This window comes from Heterocephalus glaber, unplaced genomic scaffold, assembly GCF_053883595.1.
Source record: "Heterocephalus glaber isolate CG9 unplaced genomic scaffold, H.glaber_assembly_v1.0 deba00001429, whole genome shotgun sequence".
Taxonomy (NCBI): domain Eukaryota; kingdom Metazoa; phylum Chordata; class Mammalia; order Rodentia; family Bathyergidae; genus Heterocephalus; species Heterocephalus glaber.
In genome coordinates this window covers 25,773,578-25,792,020 of record NW_028258294.1, presented here as the reverse complement: position 1 = coordinate 25,792,020, position 18,443 = coordinate 25,773,578, and the positions used below count along the sequence as shown (strand labels likewise).

General features: G+C 35.7%; 1 long non-coding RNA gene across 2 annotated transcripts; it reads left to right on the top strand.

Moving 5' to 3' along the window:
* Positions 1–5,847: 5,847 nt before the first annotated feature.
* On the top strand, positions 5,848–18,045 carry LOC101712425 (uncharacterized). Of its 2 annotated transcripts, none has more exons than XR_015451652.1 (4): positions 5,848–5,982; positions 11,452–11,788; positions 14,289–14,373; positions 16,619–18,045. It is a non-coding gene; the product is annotated as an uncharacterized LOC101712425 (long non-coding RNA). The 2 variants fall into 2 exon arrangements; XR_001184222.3 differs by having other exon boundaries at positions 5,849–5,982; positions 11,452–11,793.
* Positions 18,046–18,443: the final 398 nt, after the last annotated feature.

Genomic DNA, 18,443 nt, shown 5'->3' with positions numbered 1-18,443 from the left:
ATGTGTGGTTCTATTTCTAGATTCTGTTTTATTCCAATGATCTATATGTCTTTCCTTACACCAACACTGCCTTGATTACTGTAGCTTTAGAAGAAGTCTTAAAATTAGGTACTAAACGTCTTCCAACACTGTTTTTGTTTTTGTTTTTAACTTTTCTAGGTCCTTTGTACTCCTACATAACTTTTAAATTTCAATATCCAATTCTTCATTTATAGCAAGTATACACAGACCTAAATTTTTATATATACTTTGTGTTTTCTAATCCTGCTAAATTCAAGTACAAGTTCTAGGGGCTCCTAGAGATTTCTTAGTATTTTCTCTGTAGATGATCATTTCATCTACATATAAAGATTTTGCTTCTGCTGTGCCAATCCTATCCTAGTTGTGTCTTTTTATTGACAGACTATTTTGGTGGGGACTAGGTTTCAAAGTTTAATGGACAGATAAAGAGTAAGCATATCTGCCCTTGTTCCCCACCTTAAGGAGAAAGCATTGTATCTTCTCCATTTATATAAGGCATTCTCACTGGAAGTATGGAGTACATGTCTTTAATCTATTGAGAAGTTTCTGTTCTACTTCTAGTCTCCTGATAGCTTTTACCATGAACAGCTGTAGAATTTAGTCCAATACTTTTTCTCCAACTAGTGACAGGATCATATGGCTTTTTCCTTTCCTCTGTTAAAATGATTACTTTTGGGGGTGGATCTTTCAATGCTGAAACAACTCTGCCATCCCTATAACAAAACCACTTTCTATATACTGCCAGATCTGACTTCCAATAGTTTGTTTTGTTCAACAAATTTCTATCTATGTTCATACTTTTTTCTTCTATTATCTTTATCCAGTTTTAGGATTAGCACAATGTTGAGTTCCTAAAATGAGGGGAGAAGTGTTCCTTTTTTTTTCTGCTTTAATTGTTTGATATAATTTATCAGTTAAAATGTTTATAAGCCTGCTGTTGTCATATAGATAGGTTTTCAAGGTATGAATATACTTTCCTTAATAGGTGCTATTCAAATTTTATATTTCCTCCAGAGTTAGTTTCATTAATTTGTCTTCCAAGGTACTTCTTAGAAGTTGTCAAATTTATTTCAAAACAGATTTTTGTAATATGCTTTCTATATGCTTATAAATTCTGTAAAATCTGTGGTAATGTCTCCTAGATCTTAATATTGTAATTTTAAAAATGTATAACTGATATTGTGTAACAGGAAGAAAAGGTCTAAAAGAGCAGGGGAATTGGGAGGGGTATGGGAAGGGAAAAAAGGGAAAGGAAAAATATGAGAAGAGGAAAAAATATGGGAACAAGGTCTTTGCAAATAGGGAAGGGTGGAGAGGGTGAAGGGAGGGCAAGGGAAGGGGAAAAAACTAAGAACCAAGATACTCATGTAATGGTACAAGATCCCAATGATGAATGTAACTGTATTTTATACCAAAAATGTTCCAATAAACTCAATGGGGAAAAAAAATCCTCATTTAAAAAAAAATGAGTAATGACCTGAACAGACATACCTCAAAAGAAGATTACAAATGATCATAATACATGAAAAAATGATCAGCCTCATTAATCATCTGAGAAATACAACTCAAAACCACAATGAGATATCATGTCATCTCTGATAGAATGCTTATCATTAAAAAATAAAACAAACAAAAAATAAAGGCTGGTGAAGATACAGAGGTAAGAAAACTTTAATGCATGATTGATGGGAAAATAAGTTAGTAAAGCCATTAAGGTAAAGAATATGGAGATACTTCAAAAAACTAAGATAAATCTATCATATGCTCCGATAATTCTACTACTGAATATATAGAGTGGAAGGAGATGAAGTAATTATACCAAAAAGATACTTGCATTTCCACATTTATTATAGTACTCTCCACAATGGCTAAAATATGGAAGAAACCCAGATGCCTTTTAAAATAAACACATTTCTGCTTCATAATTCAAAATGGTTGGTAGGAATTATTATAAAATGTAGAGGCAGGCTGATAGTGAAACAGAAAGACAAACAGATTGAATGGTCTAAAAATCAATCACAAACAATTTTCACATAATCAAACTGAGTTATTTAATCTATAATATGTATTGATTACCAGTGTGATACGGGCTTCTGTTCCAGAAAGAATAGCATTTCCCTAAAAATGTGTAACTCAGAACTGTAATTCTGAGAGATGTTCATAGGATATTAACAGGTATCCCACAGTATTAGTTTCCTATGGCTATTGTAATAAATTACCATGAACTTTGTGGCTTTCTACAACCCAAAGTCATTATCTTACAGTTGTGGAGGTGAGATGAATCTCAGTGGGCTAAAATCTAGGTGTCAGTAGAGCTGCATTCCTTCTGGGGGCTGTATGGAAAAATCTGTTTTCTCCCCTTCTCCTGCTTCCCCAGATGCTGGTGTTTGTTTCCTGTCATCTTCTAAACCAGAAATGACTGATTGAGTATTTCTTACACTGCATCATTCTGAAAATAGCCCTCTTCTCCCTTCTGATAACTTCTCCCTCCAGTTATAAGAACTTTTATTATTACATGGGTCCCACCCATATAACCCAGGATAACCTCACTATTTTTTTCCTCTGGTATTAGAGATTGGACACAGGGCCATATGCCTGCAAGGCAAGTGCTTTACCACTGTGCCACATCTCATCCCTTTGTAAAATTTTATTTTGAGATAAGCTTTGGCTAAATTGCTTGGATGGGTCTTAGACTTGAGATCTTCCTGTGTCCGCCTCCAAAATAACTGGGATTACAGGTGTGCACCACCACGCCTAGCTAACCCGGCTATTTTGGGTCAGCTGATTTGCAACCTTAATTCTACCTTCTACCTTAATTCCCCTTTGCCACATGAAGTTATGGAAATTAAGACATAGACATCTTTGGGAGGCTGTTATTCTGCTTAACACAGCCAAAAAACAGGTATTTATGGTCACTTGTAATATTTCCTTCTTGAAGTTTTACAATGTACACCAGTCCTGTAAAGATTCAATTCATGGCACAAAGAAGCCTCCTATTTAACTTCACCCAACCCAAGATCTCATTCCATTTTCACTTGTACATTTCATGAAGCTGAATTAAATATCTATGGGGGAAATAAAGAAAAAAAAGAAAGAACTGGTTTCTCCCCCAAAGGAATTGAAGAAAGCTTTTTAGTTTTTCAATCATCAATTGCAAATTAATACTGAATTCATTAGTGCTGAGGGAACAGGGCAGAAGAGTGAAAGAGAAAACATCTATAGAAATTAGAAGCCCCTATTAGAAGGCTTCTGTTCCATCAAAAGGCAATGTAGAATATAGCAGCAGTTGTGGGAGTCTATGCATGCTCATTTCATCTTATCCTTGACATATTGTGGCTCATGAATAATTTTTTAAAAATTCAAGGTCATTTTCTTAATCTCTATGACTCTTTCTTTTATGTAAATTTGGGTTAACATATTTCTTTTCATCTAGTACCATTGAGGGGTATTAAATAATGTTAAAATGCTCTTTGGCATCCACATACAGAGTTATTACAGTTTGGTGCCAAATATTATGATGGTAATGAGGACTAGCTCACCAATATTTCATTACATATGTAACTTTTCCATTAACTTACTGCATAAATCACTAGTGACCACATTCTGTATTATCCCCATAGCCAGAATAGTCAGTGTCTTTCATCTTTTAGATATCTTATGTTGAAACCAAGAAATATAAACAAGAGAAAACTGAGATTTATTTTAAAAATTCCCAGAAGGCACTTGTTTTCTGTGGTGAGCATAATGAATGCTTACAATAAAGAAGCCTTGGACAGTCTTTCTAGCTCCAGGATTATTCATGCAGCAATCATGCTATTGGTGTCAATCTGTTTTTATGATAATATATTTTAAAGTATTCTGAACCTACTCAACAAAGCATAGTACAATGCTTGCAGCCTTCCTCTAGCCCTCTCTTGCTAAGATATCTATTCACTTCCTTGATTAGAGAAAGCCAAGGAATATAGACATTAAAAGAGAGGTAAAGTACAGATCAGTAAAAATCTAACATGAATTGGAACTTGTAATTTTAAAGGAAGAATCATAAAAGAAAGAAATTGTTGGTTACTCTGACTTATATTCTAGATGATATTACATATTATAGTACAAACATTGTCCAAGCCAGCCCCTGAATTGTGTGTATGACACAAAGGGATGAGTTCTGTTCATTTTATACTTTGCCAAGAACAAAGGGGCTATCCAGGGTCTGAGCTTAAATTTGGTTTTGGATTGCTTTAGGTTTTCAAGTAACTATTCATATTCTAAGTGAGTATTATTATGTAAGTTGTAAAGGTTCTTACTAGTGTTTTTAGAGCAGGTAACATTGCAATGTATTTCAGTTGAAAAAGTTATCAGGGGGAACATGGGGTACAACTCAGGGGCAGAGTGTGAGATTAGCAGACACGAGGCTCTGGGTTCAATCTCCAGGAGCCACCCCCTCACTGCCAGAGAGATGTTAGTGTGGTTATTTCACCTAGGTGAAAAGCTAGTTGAAAACTTATTAAAAGATGTGCTCCCTCATCTTACCGAAGTTGACTCTCACTGTTGTCTCACTATATTAAGCTTTGTCATGACCTTACATTAGGTAATATCCACATGGACAGGGTAAAAAAAAAATGCACCACTTACATGTCTATTTGATGTCCTCCCTATGCACAGCTAGTCTTTAAAAATGTATTACTTATTGTGTGAAAGGTGCTTTATATCCTCAACAGCAGGATTTTTTCCCTCTAGTTTTCATTTTGCCTTGTACATAATATTAGGGCAAATAATTTGAATATGTGTAAATAAAAGTTTAGCTGAAGCCAGTGAAAGCAAGAAAATTATAACCTGGGTTACAAAAATATATAATTATCTCAGATAAAATTTTAAAATACATGTAAAAGAGCAAAGGAACATGGCTAGAGAAAAGTAATGAGGGAAAATGTGTTAGGAGTAATAGGCTGAGAATATACAGTTGAATGCAAGTCTGCCTGTAAAATGACTATTGTTTCTGAGTTGGACTGTTCAAAGAAAAGAATTTAAAAATTCACTCACCTCTGTTAATTTTAGAACAGAGAGTAGTGTAGCTGATCATCTGAAAATATCAGATGACACAACGTAATTCTATTTTTAGCTCTGTAATGCAACCATGGGACTTCACAACAGAATCCAATATGTTTTGTTAGAGATGCCACAACCAGTCACGACTGGCTAGCACTGCAGAAAACTGAAAGTCACTGCAAAGAAAATTACCATCAAGAGCAAAAAGCTAAGGGAATGGTGCAGTCACTGATGGCTGCTTGGTTTGCTTCAGGAACAGAGAATTATGTATATTTTTAAACCTGAAGCTGTAACATCTACTGAACCCAGGGTTTCCCACCATCAATTACTATGGATGAAAGTAGCTCTTGATTTTGAATGTTCACATGTCTTGGAGGTATGGAATCTTGTTTCAGCTGTTAGTAACCAGCTCTGAGATTCTGAGATAACTGCTCCTCCATTTCCCAGTTAGTTCCTCTCAGTACAATGTGAGTTGTACTAGATGCCCTTTGAAGCCTGTTCAAGGATCCAGTCTTTAAGTAGGATGGTTATATAACTCCTGAGCCTATAAGGCATAAATACACAATTCTTCCTTTTTTGTTTTTTAAATTTTAAAGAAAAAAACCTTTAATTAAAATGTTAAGGGAAGATAGGGGAGGACTCCAGTTTAGGTGGCTGGAGGGGGCACACTCTGATATAGAAGTTCAAACTAGCCCACTTATAAAACAAAAGGCCAGTTTTTAAGGATTACCTAATGGATTAGGGTCTGGTTGATGATTATCTCAGTCCTGGTGACATAATTCTGCGATCTTTATAGCTGAGAGATGGTTTAATTTCCAGGAAAGCATTGTCTCTGTCTGTGATGGTCTCAGTCATGTGCAGCTCCACCTTTCCTGGAATCTAGGTGACCACCGGTTTCGGATAACAGCTGGAGGCTTCTAGGTATTATAGCTGACTGTCCCTGTAAACCTTTTACCTTAGTGTCCACAGGTGGTAAAAAACGTTTTCCCATTCTGTAGGTTGTCTTTTCATTCTGTTAGTTGTTTGCTTTGGAGTGTAAAGATTTTCAATTTGATATGATCCCATTTGTTGGTTCTTAGTGTTATCTCTTGTGCAATTGGGGTTCTGTTCAGAAGGTCCTTGCCTACATATATGTCTTCAAGAGTCTGACCTATTTTATCTTCCAGCAGATTGTTTGTGTTTTAATATTTAAATCTTTGATCCATTTTGATTTTAGTTTACTACATGGTGAGAGATATGGGTCTAGATTCAGTCTTCTGCATGTGGATAGCCATTATTCCCAGCACCTTTTGTTAAAGAGCCTATCTTTCCTCTAACAAGATTTTAGCTCCTTTGTCAAAGATCAGGTAGCTGAATGTGCTTGGAGTTGTTTCTGCATCCTCTATTCTATTCTACTGATCCATAGATCCTTCCCCCCCCTCAAATATTATGCTGTTTTTAGCTCTGTAGTGTAACTTGAAGTCCTGAACTGTTATTCCTTCTGCCTTGCTTCTGTTGCACAAGGTTACTTTTGCTATTCTAGGTCCCTTGTGGTTCTATATGAATTTTAAGATTGTTGTCTCTAGTTCTGTGAGGAATGCTATTCGTAGTTTGCTTGGGATTTTGTTAAATCTGTATATAAATTTTAGATGTATGGCCATTTTGACTGTATTGGTTCTGCCTGTCCAGGAAAAGGAGACACAATTCCATGTTCTGATGTCCTCTTTGATCTGCTTTTTCAAAATACAATAGTTTTAATGTAGTGGTCTTTCATTCCTTGGTTAAATTAATTCTAAGGTATTTAATTTGTCTTGATGCTATGGTATAAGGTATTGTTTGTCTAATTTCTTTCTTGGTGAGTTTATTATCGGTGTGCAGGAACACTAGTAATTTTTGTGTATCAACTTTGTATCCTGATACACTACTGAATTTAGTTATTAATCCTATTAGCTTTTTGGTGGAATTTTTTGGACAGAAGTTAAGAGCTCCCGACTTAGTCTTTACACTTTTGAGTTCAAGGTCTTACAGAAACCTTTATGTTGAGGGAGTTCTCATCTTTCCCACAGTGACTCCAGACAAGGAAGGGCCTCTTCCTCTTTCTGCAGCCCAACACCATGGAGGCAGTTCTGGGCTTTGTGCACTGAGTCTTGAGTGCTATGGGGCTACAAAGGAAATGTTACCTGCACATACCATAGCTGCTCCAGCCTGGGAGCTGATGAGAACACAGCTCTGCCCTCTCATTTTGGCTCCAGCCAGTGTCTTCAAAGGCTGAGGAGCTGTGGAAGGGTAGAGTACTGTGTGCAGAATATATAGGGCAGTGTTCATGAGGAGACAGATGTGGGCCTGATTGAACTGAAGAGGCTGTACCCTCACTTCAGGCGTGGAGCCATTCTGCTGCTCAGGAATGTGACTCATCTTCGTTAGTGAGTTATAGGTGCTGCCTGAGGGTGTCAAGGGCAATTTTTTTGGTTCTTCTATGTATAGGATTATGTCATCTGCAAATAGTGGTACTTTGACTTCTTCCTTTCCTATGTGTATCCCTTTTATTTCTTTCTCTTGCCTGATTGCTCTGGCTAATGCTTTGAGAACCAAATTGAACAGTAGTAGTGATAGCAAACATCCTTACCTTGTTCCTGATTTTAGAGGGAAAGCTTTTAGTTTGTCTCCATTTAATATGATGTTGGCAATTGGTTTGTCATAAATGGCTTTTATCAGATTGAGATAGGGTCTTTCTATACCTATTTTTTAAAGGTTTTTTTTTTTTTTATCATGAATGGGGGTTGGATTTTGTCAAAGGCCTTTTATGCATCAGTTGAGATGATCATGTGATTTTTTTTTTTTGCTTCTGTTTATGTGATGTATTATATTTATTGATTTGCATATGTTGAACTATCCATACATCCCTGGGATGAATCCTACTTGGTCATAATATATGATATTTTTGATGATTCATTGCATCCTGTTTGCCAGTATCATGTTGAGGATTTTTATGTCAATGTTAATTAAAGAGATTGGTCTATGGTTCTCTTTTTTGTTGGGTCCTTTTCTGGTTTTTCAAGCAGGGTAATGTTTGCTTCCAGGAATAAGTTTGGGCATGATGCTTCTCTTTTAATTTCTTTGTTAAATGTGTTTCTTGTATATAACATATATCATTGTATTGTGTTTCTTGATCCATTCTGCTGCATCTTTGACTAGCAAATTGAGACCATTCTCATTAATAGACAGCAAAATCTTGGTTTGCAAGCATAGTTCATTTTGGAAATATGCTTGTAATCCAAAGCACTTGTATATCAAAGTGAATTTCCCCATAAGAAATAATGAAAGCACATGATTCTTTCCACAACCCAAAAATATTCACATAAAAATAATTATAATACTGTAATACAAGACAAAATAACAAAAAAATAAAATATAAAGAACAATAAACAAATTAACCTATAATTACCTTTGAAAATCTTCATATTTATTTCACTTAAGAGTATTGCCTCAATGTGCATCCATTTAGCTATAAATGTCTATAGTTTCTCATTCTTTATGGCTGAGTAGTGCTCCAATTTTTTAAAAAATCCCACATTTTCTTTACTGAGTCTCCAGTTGATGGGCAATTGGGCTATTTCCAAGTTTTAGCTATTACAAACTGTGCTGCTATGAACATGGGTGCACATATATCACTGTGGTATGATTTTTTAATTCCTTTGGAAAGATACACAGTAGGGAAATAGCTGAGTCAAATGGGACCTCTAATCCTAGTTCTTTGAGGTATCTCCATATTGATTTCCATAGTGGTTGCACCAGTCTACACTCCCACCAACAGTGGAAAGGGTCCCTTTTTTCCCACAGCCCTGCCAGCATTTGTTATTGGTTGATTTTCTTATAGCAGCCATTCTTTCTGGGGTGAGGTAGAAAAATGTGAAATAGGAAGAAAAGGTTCAAAGGGGAAGTGGGAGGGGTTGGGGAAAGGAAAGAAGGGAATGGAATTAATATGAGAAAAGGAAAAAATGGAAACAAAGTCTTTGTAAATAGGGTTGGAGGGGCTGAAGGGAGGGAAGGGGAATGATGAAAATATAAGAACCAAGATATATTATGTAAAGGTACAAATTTCCAATGATGAATGTCATTATATTGTATACCTAAAAAGTACCAATAAAATTAATAATAAACAAAGAGAAAATCTTCCTATCTGGTGTGAAAGAGATAAGAGAGAGGAGGATTATTGTGTAGGATAAGTTTCACTATCACTAATGGAATCAGATGTTATCTATTGGCTCAATGGAATCTTTTTCTTTTCATGCACCTTTAACAGGGAACCTATTCAATGACACTTGCTTTTGTTTCCTTTTGAAGATTTTGCAGTAATGTGACATTGCATTGCCATTAAACAGATTCATCACTTGCAGTGTTACAGCCTTATTCAGATGGTGCTTTTCTACAAAATTTTGCACTGTTTCCCACATTTTACACATCTCCATTATCTCATTTGAAGTGAGGGATTCCTTCACCTTTTTCTCCTCCTCAGTGATCACCCACAATCTGGGGGGGCGGGATAAGGGCTCAGTTGTGATTATGTGACGTTTGGCATCACATAATACTTGTATTGTAAGACATCACTCATTTATCAAGTTAAAATTTATTGGAAATGTTTGCTCATCTTGCGGAATACTCACAGAACAAGTTACTTGCAACCCAAGGTTTTACTGTACTAGTTTTGAGAATATATAATTATAAAATCTCCAAACTCAACAACAAAAACTCAAACCACCAAATTAGAAAATGAGTAAAGAGGATGTAAAGATATTTTACTGAAAATAAATAAGATGGCAAATAAACACATGAAAGATGCAAATTAAAAGTACAAATTAAAACCATAATGAGATATTACTGCATACCTACCAGAATGGTTAAAATAAAACTGCAAGGATTCAGAGAAATTAGACTACTTAAATATTGCTGGGGGTAATAAAAATGATAGTCTCTCTGGAAAACACTTTGGCAGTTTCTTTAAAAACTAAACATGCAACTACCATAGGACCCAGTGATTACACCCCTGGACATTTATTGCAGAGAAATGAATACTTATATTTCTCTACCTGTATGTTTGTATCATCTGCATTGTACTGCACAAAAGCTGGACACAATTCAGATGTCATTTAATGATTGGTTAAACAAACTATGGTACATCCATACTATAGAATATTACTCACCAGTAAGACAGAGTGAACTACTGATATCTACAAACACTTGGATGAATCTCAGGAGAATTATGCTGAGCTAAAAAGTCAATCTCCAAAGTTTGTATACTATTTGATTCCATTTATACTACAATCTCAAAAAATAAAATATCAGAAGTGGAGAAAAGATTAGTGGTTGTCAAGAATAGAGACGAGGAAGGGGGAAGAAATGTGGGTATACCTATAATTGGGCCCCATAAAATATCCTTGTGGTGATGACAACGTCTGTATCTTTGTCAATATCCTGGTTCTGGTATTGCACCAGTTTTGCAAGGTGTTAGTATTGGAGGTACATAGGGGAAAGGGACCTATGTATTATTTCTTACAATTGAATGTAAACCTACAATGATATATGATAAAAAGCTTAATTTAAAAAGCAAATAAAATCTCCAAAATAAAAGTAGTCCTTTATTTACTACCAGACCTCCATATACATGTTTTAGTATCTTAAACAATTTCTGGTGAAAAGCAGATGCTGAATGAGAGGACAAGAGTTTGAAACACAGAAATAATAATCAATAACTTATTTATTAAAGATACTTAATCTCAAAACTTCTAGGAGCAAAGATACTCATTTTTTTCTCATGATCTATAAATGTTTAGTTTTACTCCCATTGTATTGATTTATTCTTGTGAGTTTGTGGGTAAAACTTTGAAGGACTAAAGAAAGCAAAATTTGCCTGACAGCGCAAACTGTTCATAGAAGCCAGTCAGAAATTTTTAATTTTTTTTCAAGGAAATTTTATTCAGCTTTGCTCTTCTTTGCTCATTGGACATGCTGGTTTTATGAGTTCCTTTTCCTGGTCATCCGTGTGAGATCTGGGTGCTGTTATCTGGCGCAGAGCACAAGCAGCCATTTGAACCACTGGAAGTTACTGAGCCAGTGTCCTCCCCAGGTGCTGTTTTATGTAATCAAGTACCTAGTGATTTTTTTTGAAATTAATTTGCTCCTTTTGGAGGAAGGAAGGAGAGTGTCATATTTTTGACCAGCTTATTGATAGGATTATGGTACCTGTGAGAACCCTCTCAGTTTACTACTCACCCCCAGGAGGGTACCACCTCTACTGCACAGGATGCAGAGTTACAAGGTGGGCTACAGAAAGGAACAGTCTGAGAATTCATCCTGGTAAACAGGAATATTTCCATCCATGGATCTCTGAAGCCAAGACAATATATTTTGCAGGTCCTGAAGGAGAGATGATTGGATTGATGATTGATTCATGCTTCTGAGGGAATTAATATGAAATGATATTCTACCACAGCCATAAGGACGTAGAAGTCTGGTCAGTTCATCATACAGTCGATGGAGCAGTTCCCTCTAGTGGTTGGAGCCTGTGATGCTGAACGAAGAAATCAAGGCTAAAGCAAATAAAGGCTTTTCTTAGTTCCAGGAGCCACTTGGCGACATCATTTATAAGTGTTCATAATGCATTTTTAAGATTTATGAAATAAATCAACCTGTACAGACTCAGAGGGAAACCTGGATTATGACTGATAAACAACTATCCAAATGCACATATGTGAGGTGCCTCTTTTCCTTTGATCTCTCAGCCTCTGCTTCAGTACTTTTTTTATCCTCTGTGCTGCCAAATTTCCCAATTCTCTTGTGAACAGCCCATTATATACATATTAAGAGTTCAGGGTTATTTCCTTTATCAATATCTGTGGTTTAATATCAGATTCATATTTTTCTGTGAAATTATTTCCCAGTAGGAATAATCCTAGGCTCTGATCTCTAAATGTGAAATTAAAGGCTGTTAAATTTCAAGCACCGAGGAGAAGTTAAAATTGTCTAGGGCAGTTAGTCCAGCCTCGCCAGGCTTAGCCTAACTCAACTCATGTCTTAGAATCCTTGTCTCTGGATTGTTCTGGAGTACTGGGGAGGCAGTGACGGCTCTGGCTTTACCACTTGACTGAGGTCCCCAAAGTGTCTACCAGGTCTGAGTCCTGGTTCATAGTGGCTCATTTACCCACATGCCTTTTACTCTTCTTCAGAAGTTTTATTCTTCTGCTATTTCTCCTACATTGGAAAATGTACATAGGTTATTGTGCTATTCAGGGGGTCATTGCTTTGACACTTTGTAATTCACCCTATCAGGTAAAGGTAATATGTTTCCTTAGAGTGGTGATTCTTATGTAGCACTGAGAGGAGGGGATAGGGAGGAAATGACTGCCACCCTAGTTAGCAGAGTGGGATTTAGGTATAATTTGATAAAACATGATTTGAAATTACCATTGCTTTAGTGTGATTTTTCCAAACCACAATCTTTAATTTTTAATTCCAAATACCATTAGAGGATGTATGAGACATCAAGACAGCCCTGAGCTGAAAAACATAGTGCTGCAATGATGACTGGAGCTCATCTTCATTGTGCTTACTGCTTGTCAGGTGTTAGCCAGCTTTCCATTACTATAATCAATAACTGAGATTAACTTATTTTTTTTAGCTCACAGTTTGAGAGGGTTTAGTCTATGATCAGGCAGTCCTAGACAGGATGCCAAAAGCACAAGAAATAAAACCAAAAATTGTAAAATGGGTTTATGATAAACTAAAAAGTTTTTACACAACAAAGGAAACAATCAATAGAGTAACCAGAGAACCTAAAAAGTGGGAGAAAATCTCTGCTAGTTATTTATCTGACAGAGGGTTAATATCCAGAATACATAAAGAACTAAAAAACACCAAATAGTAATCCAATTAAAATGGGCAAATGATCTGAATAGACACTGTCAAAAGAAGAAATACAAATGGGCAATAAATGTAAGAAAATACTTAATATCATTAGCTACCAGGACAGGGAAAATTCAAACTACAGTGAGATATAATCTAATACCAGTCAGAATGGCTATAATCAACAAACAAAACCCTCCAAAAATAACAAATGCAAGGATGTGGAGAAAAAGAAACTGTTATACATTTTTGGTGGGAATGTAAATTAGTACAGCCACTGTGGAAAACTGTATGGAGGTACCTCAAAAAATTAAAAATAGAACTACTATTTGATCTAGCTATTTCACCTCTGAGTATGTATCTGAAGGAAATCAGGGATGTAAAATAGATAGCTGTATTTATTGCAGCATTATTCACAGTAGTTATGAAATCAACCTAGGTTCCTGTCAACAGATGAATAAAGAAAATAGGATATATATATATATATATATATATATATATTTCAGCCATAAAGAACAATGAAATCCTGTCATTTGTAGCAAAGATGAAACTGGAGGACATAATGTTAAGTAAAATAAGCCAGACACAGAAAGACAAATATCACATCTTCTGTCTTGTACATGGAAACTTATTCAAAAAATATCTGAAAGTAGAAGAAAGATTAATAGGATCTAGGAAGGGGACAGAGGAAGGAGAAAAGGGGAATGGATGGACATCATCAATGCATGATGTGTGCACCTGTGGGAATAACACAATGAATTCTTCTAGTTTGTATAATTAATGTCGATAATAATAATAAAACTGACAAAGTTAACTTTCAAGGGGGGCGTGCAAACTACTCTCAAACAAAAATGCTGATGATGCCTTTGCCACACTTAGGTCAGCTACAGCCAAAGATTTCATGAGAAAAAAATGGTAGATAGTCAATAAACACTCACTTTTCTTATTTTCATGCTCCTTCTTTAACCCAAGAACATAAAAGTTACTTTGCTTATTTTTCCCAAATTAGATGAAAACATTTTTCTCCATTCTCCCTTCCTCCATGCCTTAACTATTAGAAATAGTGCTGCAATAAATAGAAATAAGCAGATACCTATTTTACATGCTTGGTTTCCTTCAGATATAGACTCAGGTAGAAAAGCTGGATCTGTCATACAAGAATCAACACTTGTCTTCATCTTTCTAGCTGGGCAAAACAAGAACCTACTTTGATAAAGTAGTTCTTGCTAATTACTCTTGGGGATCTATCTATCTATCTATCTATCTATCGTACTGGAGATTAAACTGCAGGTTTTTGCACTGAGCTACATTTAAGAATTTTTATTTATTTATTTTTTATTTCGAGACAGGGTCTTGCTATGTCACTAAGTTGCCCACACGGCCCTGATACTTTTGATCTGGCTGCCTCAGCCTCCCAAAGTGCTGAAATTACAGGTATGTGCCACAACGCTCAGCTCATGTGGGTATTTATTATTTTTAGCGAGCCCTAAATAAATAAATGTTTAAGCCTAAGTGCTGGGAACTGTGGTTATATCTGTCAGAGAAAAAAGAATGCAACAAAAATATGAGATAAGCATAGCAACAGCTAGTTTGTTTTGCAAATGATCTCTACAGTTTTTTTCAGAAATGATATCCCCCCAAGTCTTGTGTCATTTTCATAGAACATTTACATTGTGAATAGAAATTAGAAAGATTTCACTGAATTTCATCATAATATCTCAATTGTCTTCTTTTTAAAAGTGTATTTGGCCCAAGAAGGCAAAGGTAGATTTAAGTATTTCTCAGTTTTTCTCATGCTACTGGATGAAAAAAAATCAATCCTGACATTTGGATTTACAACTGCTGCATATAAATACACACACACACACACACACATGCACACACGCACACAACACACACACACACAAATGTACCCGGAAAAATCTTTGAATAAAAGATTATTTGTATTGGGCTTCTCATTATAAATATTCTTCTTACATGTGTCATTAACTAAAACTCACATATTTTAAAATTATCCCTTCAAGGGATCTCTCTGTCTCTCTCTATTTGCCCCACAAACACACACCAATACACACACACACACAAAGACAGAACATAAGAAATTCTTTAATTTCATCATCTTGCTTTTGGCACAGGCATTGTAGAAAGCTTGGGGAAAGAGTAGAAAATGTACCTAAAATGTACCCTAACAAATCAGATTGGGCTTTCAGCTACCAAGAAACAATTGTATGTAGATGAGAAAATATTGAACATTTCTGACAGCAGTTTAATGTTACACCTTTAGAAGTCACCTCACAATTTTAAATATGGAAATTTTAGTTTCTCATCCACATCAACAGATATTAAAATTTCTACAATTCCTTAAGGCTATATCAGTCTTGATGCACATAATGTCTTTTAAAAATAAGACTCAGCAGAAAAATTATAATAATCAGAATGTTTGGCAGAAACAAAATTACTTTCTTATTACAACTGAATAGCATCTTAAATCACTAAAATGTTCCTCCATCTTAGCCAATGGTTCCACATGAAGGGTAAATCTTGATTATAGGAGTATTTTCTAGACTAAATATTGGAAGCATAAGCTGGTAGGTTGAAGCTAGAAGGAGTCATGTAGTCATCTTCTCCTAGGTCTAGTCACCTTTCCTCAAGGGATTTGCCCAAAGTAGTACAGCCAGATGGGCAGGGCTGGCCAGGCACTCATGCTTGGGACATTCAATCTAATTCAATCCCATATGTTAAGTTGTTATCTCAGGCTGGGAGGCTCCTGCCTTCCTCAACTTCTCCTCTCAAATTTATTTAATATTGTAAAATACATTCTTTGTTGTTTTTTTGTTTTGTTTTGTTTTGTATTATTTTAAGACAGGGTTTTGCTGTATAGTTTGGGCTTGTCTTGAATTTACTATGTAGACCAGGCTGGCCTTGAACTCATGGCGATCCACCTGCCTCAGCCTCCCAAGTGCTGAGATTACAAGCATTTGCCACCATGCCTGGCTTAATATTGTAAAATACATTTCTGTTGAAAGGGAGTGTGCTTTAGTATCTATGCAGTTATGTTGACTCTTACCCTAAGGTTCTTAGGCCCAGAAATATAATTCACATATAGATATAAACAAAGCATTCATGTGATAGTCTAGCTTATAGTGCAGTGCATATTATGATTTCTGTAATGAATTATACTACTACTAATAACAAACATAGAAGCAAGAACCAAACCACACAAAAGAATGAAGTCTTAGGTATGAAAGCTGCAGAACTTCTTAACCTATTTAGAACTATGGTTTTCAATGATTTATCTTCATTTAAAATCATTACATAAGCCCCAAATTTTTATAATTTCTTCTTCATCCTTGCCTACTACTAGAAGCATAATCTGCTAATTTAGAGAAAGAAGCTTTACATAATTATGTTCCTTTCTTTTAGTTTTTTCCATAAACAGCAATACAGTGATTTTCCTTGAATCTTATTTATGCAATTGAGAAAGCATGTGTGGGATTAAAATTTTTGCTTCTTGAAATATAAATAATTTGAAATCCTTTGCTAACATCTCCAGTTCTCCTAAGACTGAGAAATAATGAAGGATTGGCTTCTTAGAATTCAATTCTAAGCATAAGAGATTTAGAGTGGGAAAAGATTTTTTCAGCACTAATTGTCTATCTATATTTATGTTTTGATTCAGGAAATAAGAGTCAAGAGCAGAGAAATCTGATACCTATTATTCATGGTCAAAAGCAGGACAAGGAGAAGTACCAGGCCTTGGGAAAGCAGGACTCCACCTTCAAAGGATGGGGCTTGAGACCTGGCTTGGAAGTGTTTGCGCGGAAGTAAGAGAAAGCCCCCATCCTCCTCTCGGTCCTGCAGCACTGGAAACCAGAAAAAAAAATAGTCTCAAAGATACTTCTAGAGAATGGTGTTCACTGGGTGGAAATTTAGGTGTAATGCTGTGAGTGAAACTTCAATAGGCACTGAGGATCTTCCAGAGAGGTTTCAAATATAAACTGGTTTGATGAAAGGAAGCGCCAGAAACAGCTTCTTATTGAGTGTTTCCTTGAAGTAGTATTGTTTCAATGCTGTTGAATATTAATGATGGAAGGAAGCTCATTCCATCTGCTCTCTTATTCTGACTTTAGCAAGTTATGTTCCTTATTACTTCCACATTTCTGACCATTCTTCAAAACCAGATTACAAGTTTTTATTCAGTGTTTACTGTATGTATTTAATGATCTGTTGTGGGAGGTCCTATGGGGAAACAGATCGCATGTCATTTCCCTCCATTAAAATTATTGCATTCTTACATCTCCAACTCCACTCCTTGGTTGCCCTTCATGCTTTTGCTACTTGTAACTTCTTCCCTGTGCTTCAAAATCTTGCGTTCAATTCATCTTACCCGGACTCAGCCAAGTGGCATTTACCCCCTTCTTCACTGTATTTCCAAAGAAATACGTTCTTATTGCAAATGGCACTTTTAAATATTGTTTCGCACTGACTTGTTTACATGCTCTATTGCCACTGTGTTGTAAATTCATGTCCGAGTCATCCCTGCAGTTGTTCAAAATTAGTTCCCAATAAAATTGATGACTATTTGCCTGTAAGGAGCTTACTGTTTCTTTAAACAGGAAGCATGTTTAAAACAACTCAAAATTGTAGAAGGCAATAATTAATTAATTCATTAATTCAGTGAATTTTTATTAATTGCATGTTTTAGTCTGAGGAGAGAAGTGAATAAGACTTGGTATCTGACTACATAGAATTTAAAATTTGGGCTCAGACAGAGATGTTAAATAATAAATTATAAAAATTATTTGTGATTAGTGTAGCAGTAAAGAAATGCAGACTGTGAGCAGACTATGAAGAAAATGTGCACAGGGGAACAGTATGTTCAAAGGCCCTGAAGTGACAAGGAGCTGGGTCCTTTAGAGAAACAGAAAAGTTTGGGGCCCTTGATGCAGGAACAGGTAGAGTAAACTGGCAGGAGATCAATTTGGGGACCAAGAGTTAAGATCACATAGGGGTTTTGAGGTCATGTTAAAATATCTGGGATTTATTTTAAAATTTCAGGAAATCATTGAAGAAAATTAAGCAAGACTGCAACATAATTTAGTTTACTTTGGTTTTGTTTGATATAAGGTCTCACTATATAGCACAGACTGTCCTCAAACTCGAGATCCTTTTGTCTCATACTCCAGAGTGCTGAGACTAAGTGTGCACTGCTACATCCTTCAATTTACCTTTTTAGAGAAGAATACTCCAGCTGCTAGATGAATATTGGATATGGGGAGAAAAATTAGGAGGGTAAATGATGATCATACCTAATGTTAATGTGTCTATTTATGTTATGGACATTGTCAATGGAAATAGAGACAGTATATGGATTTGAGAGACTCATAGGAGCCATGTCTCACAGGATTTAAAGATTGACTGTGTATGTGTGTGTGTGAGTGGAAGTAGTGAAGAATAGAGGAATAAGAGAGAAGAAAACATCAAAGATGACTTCCATCATCTTG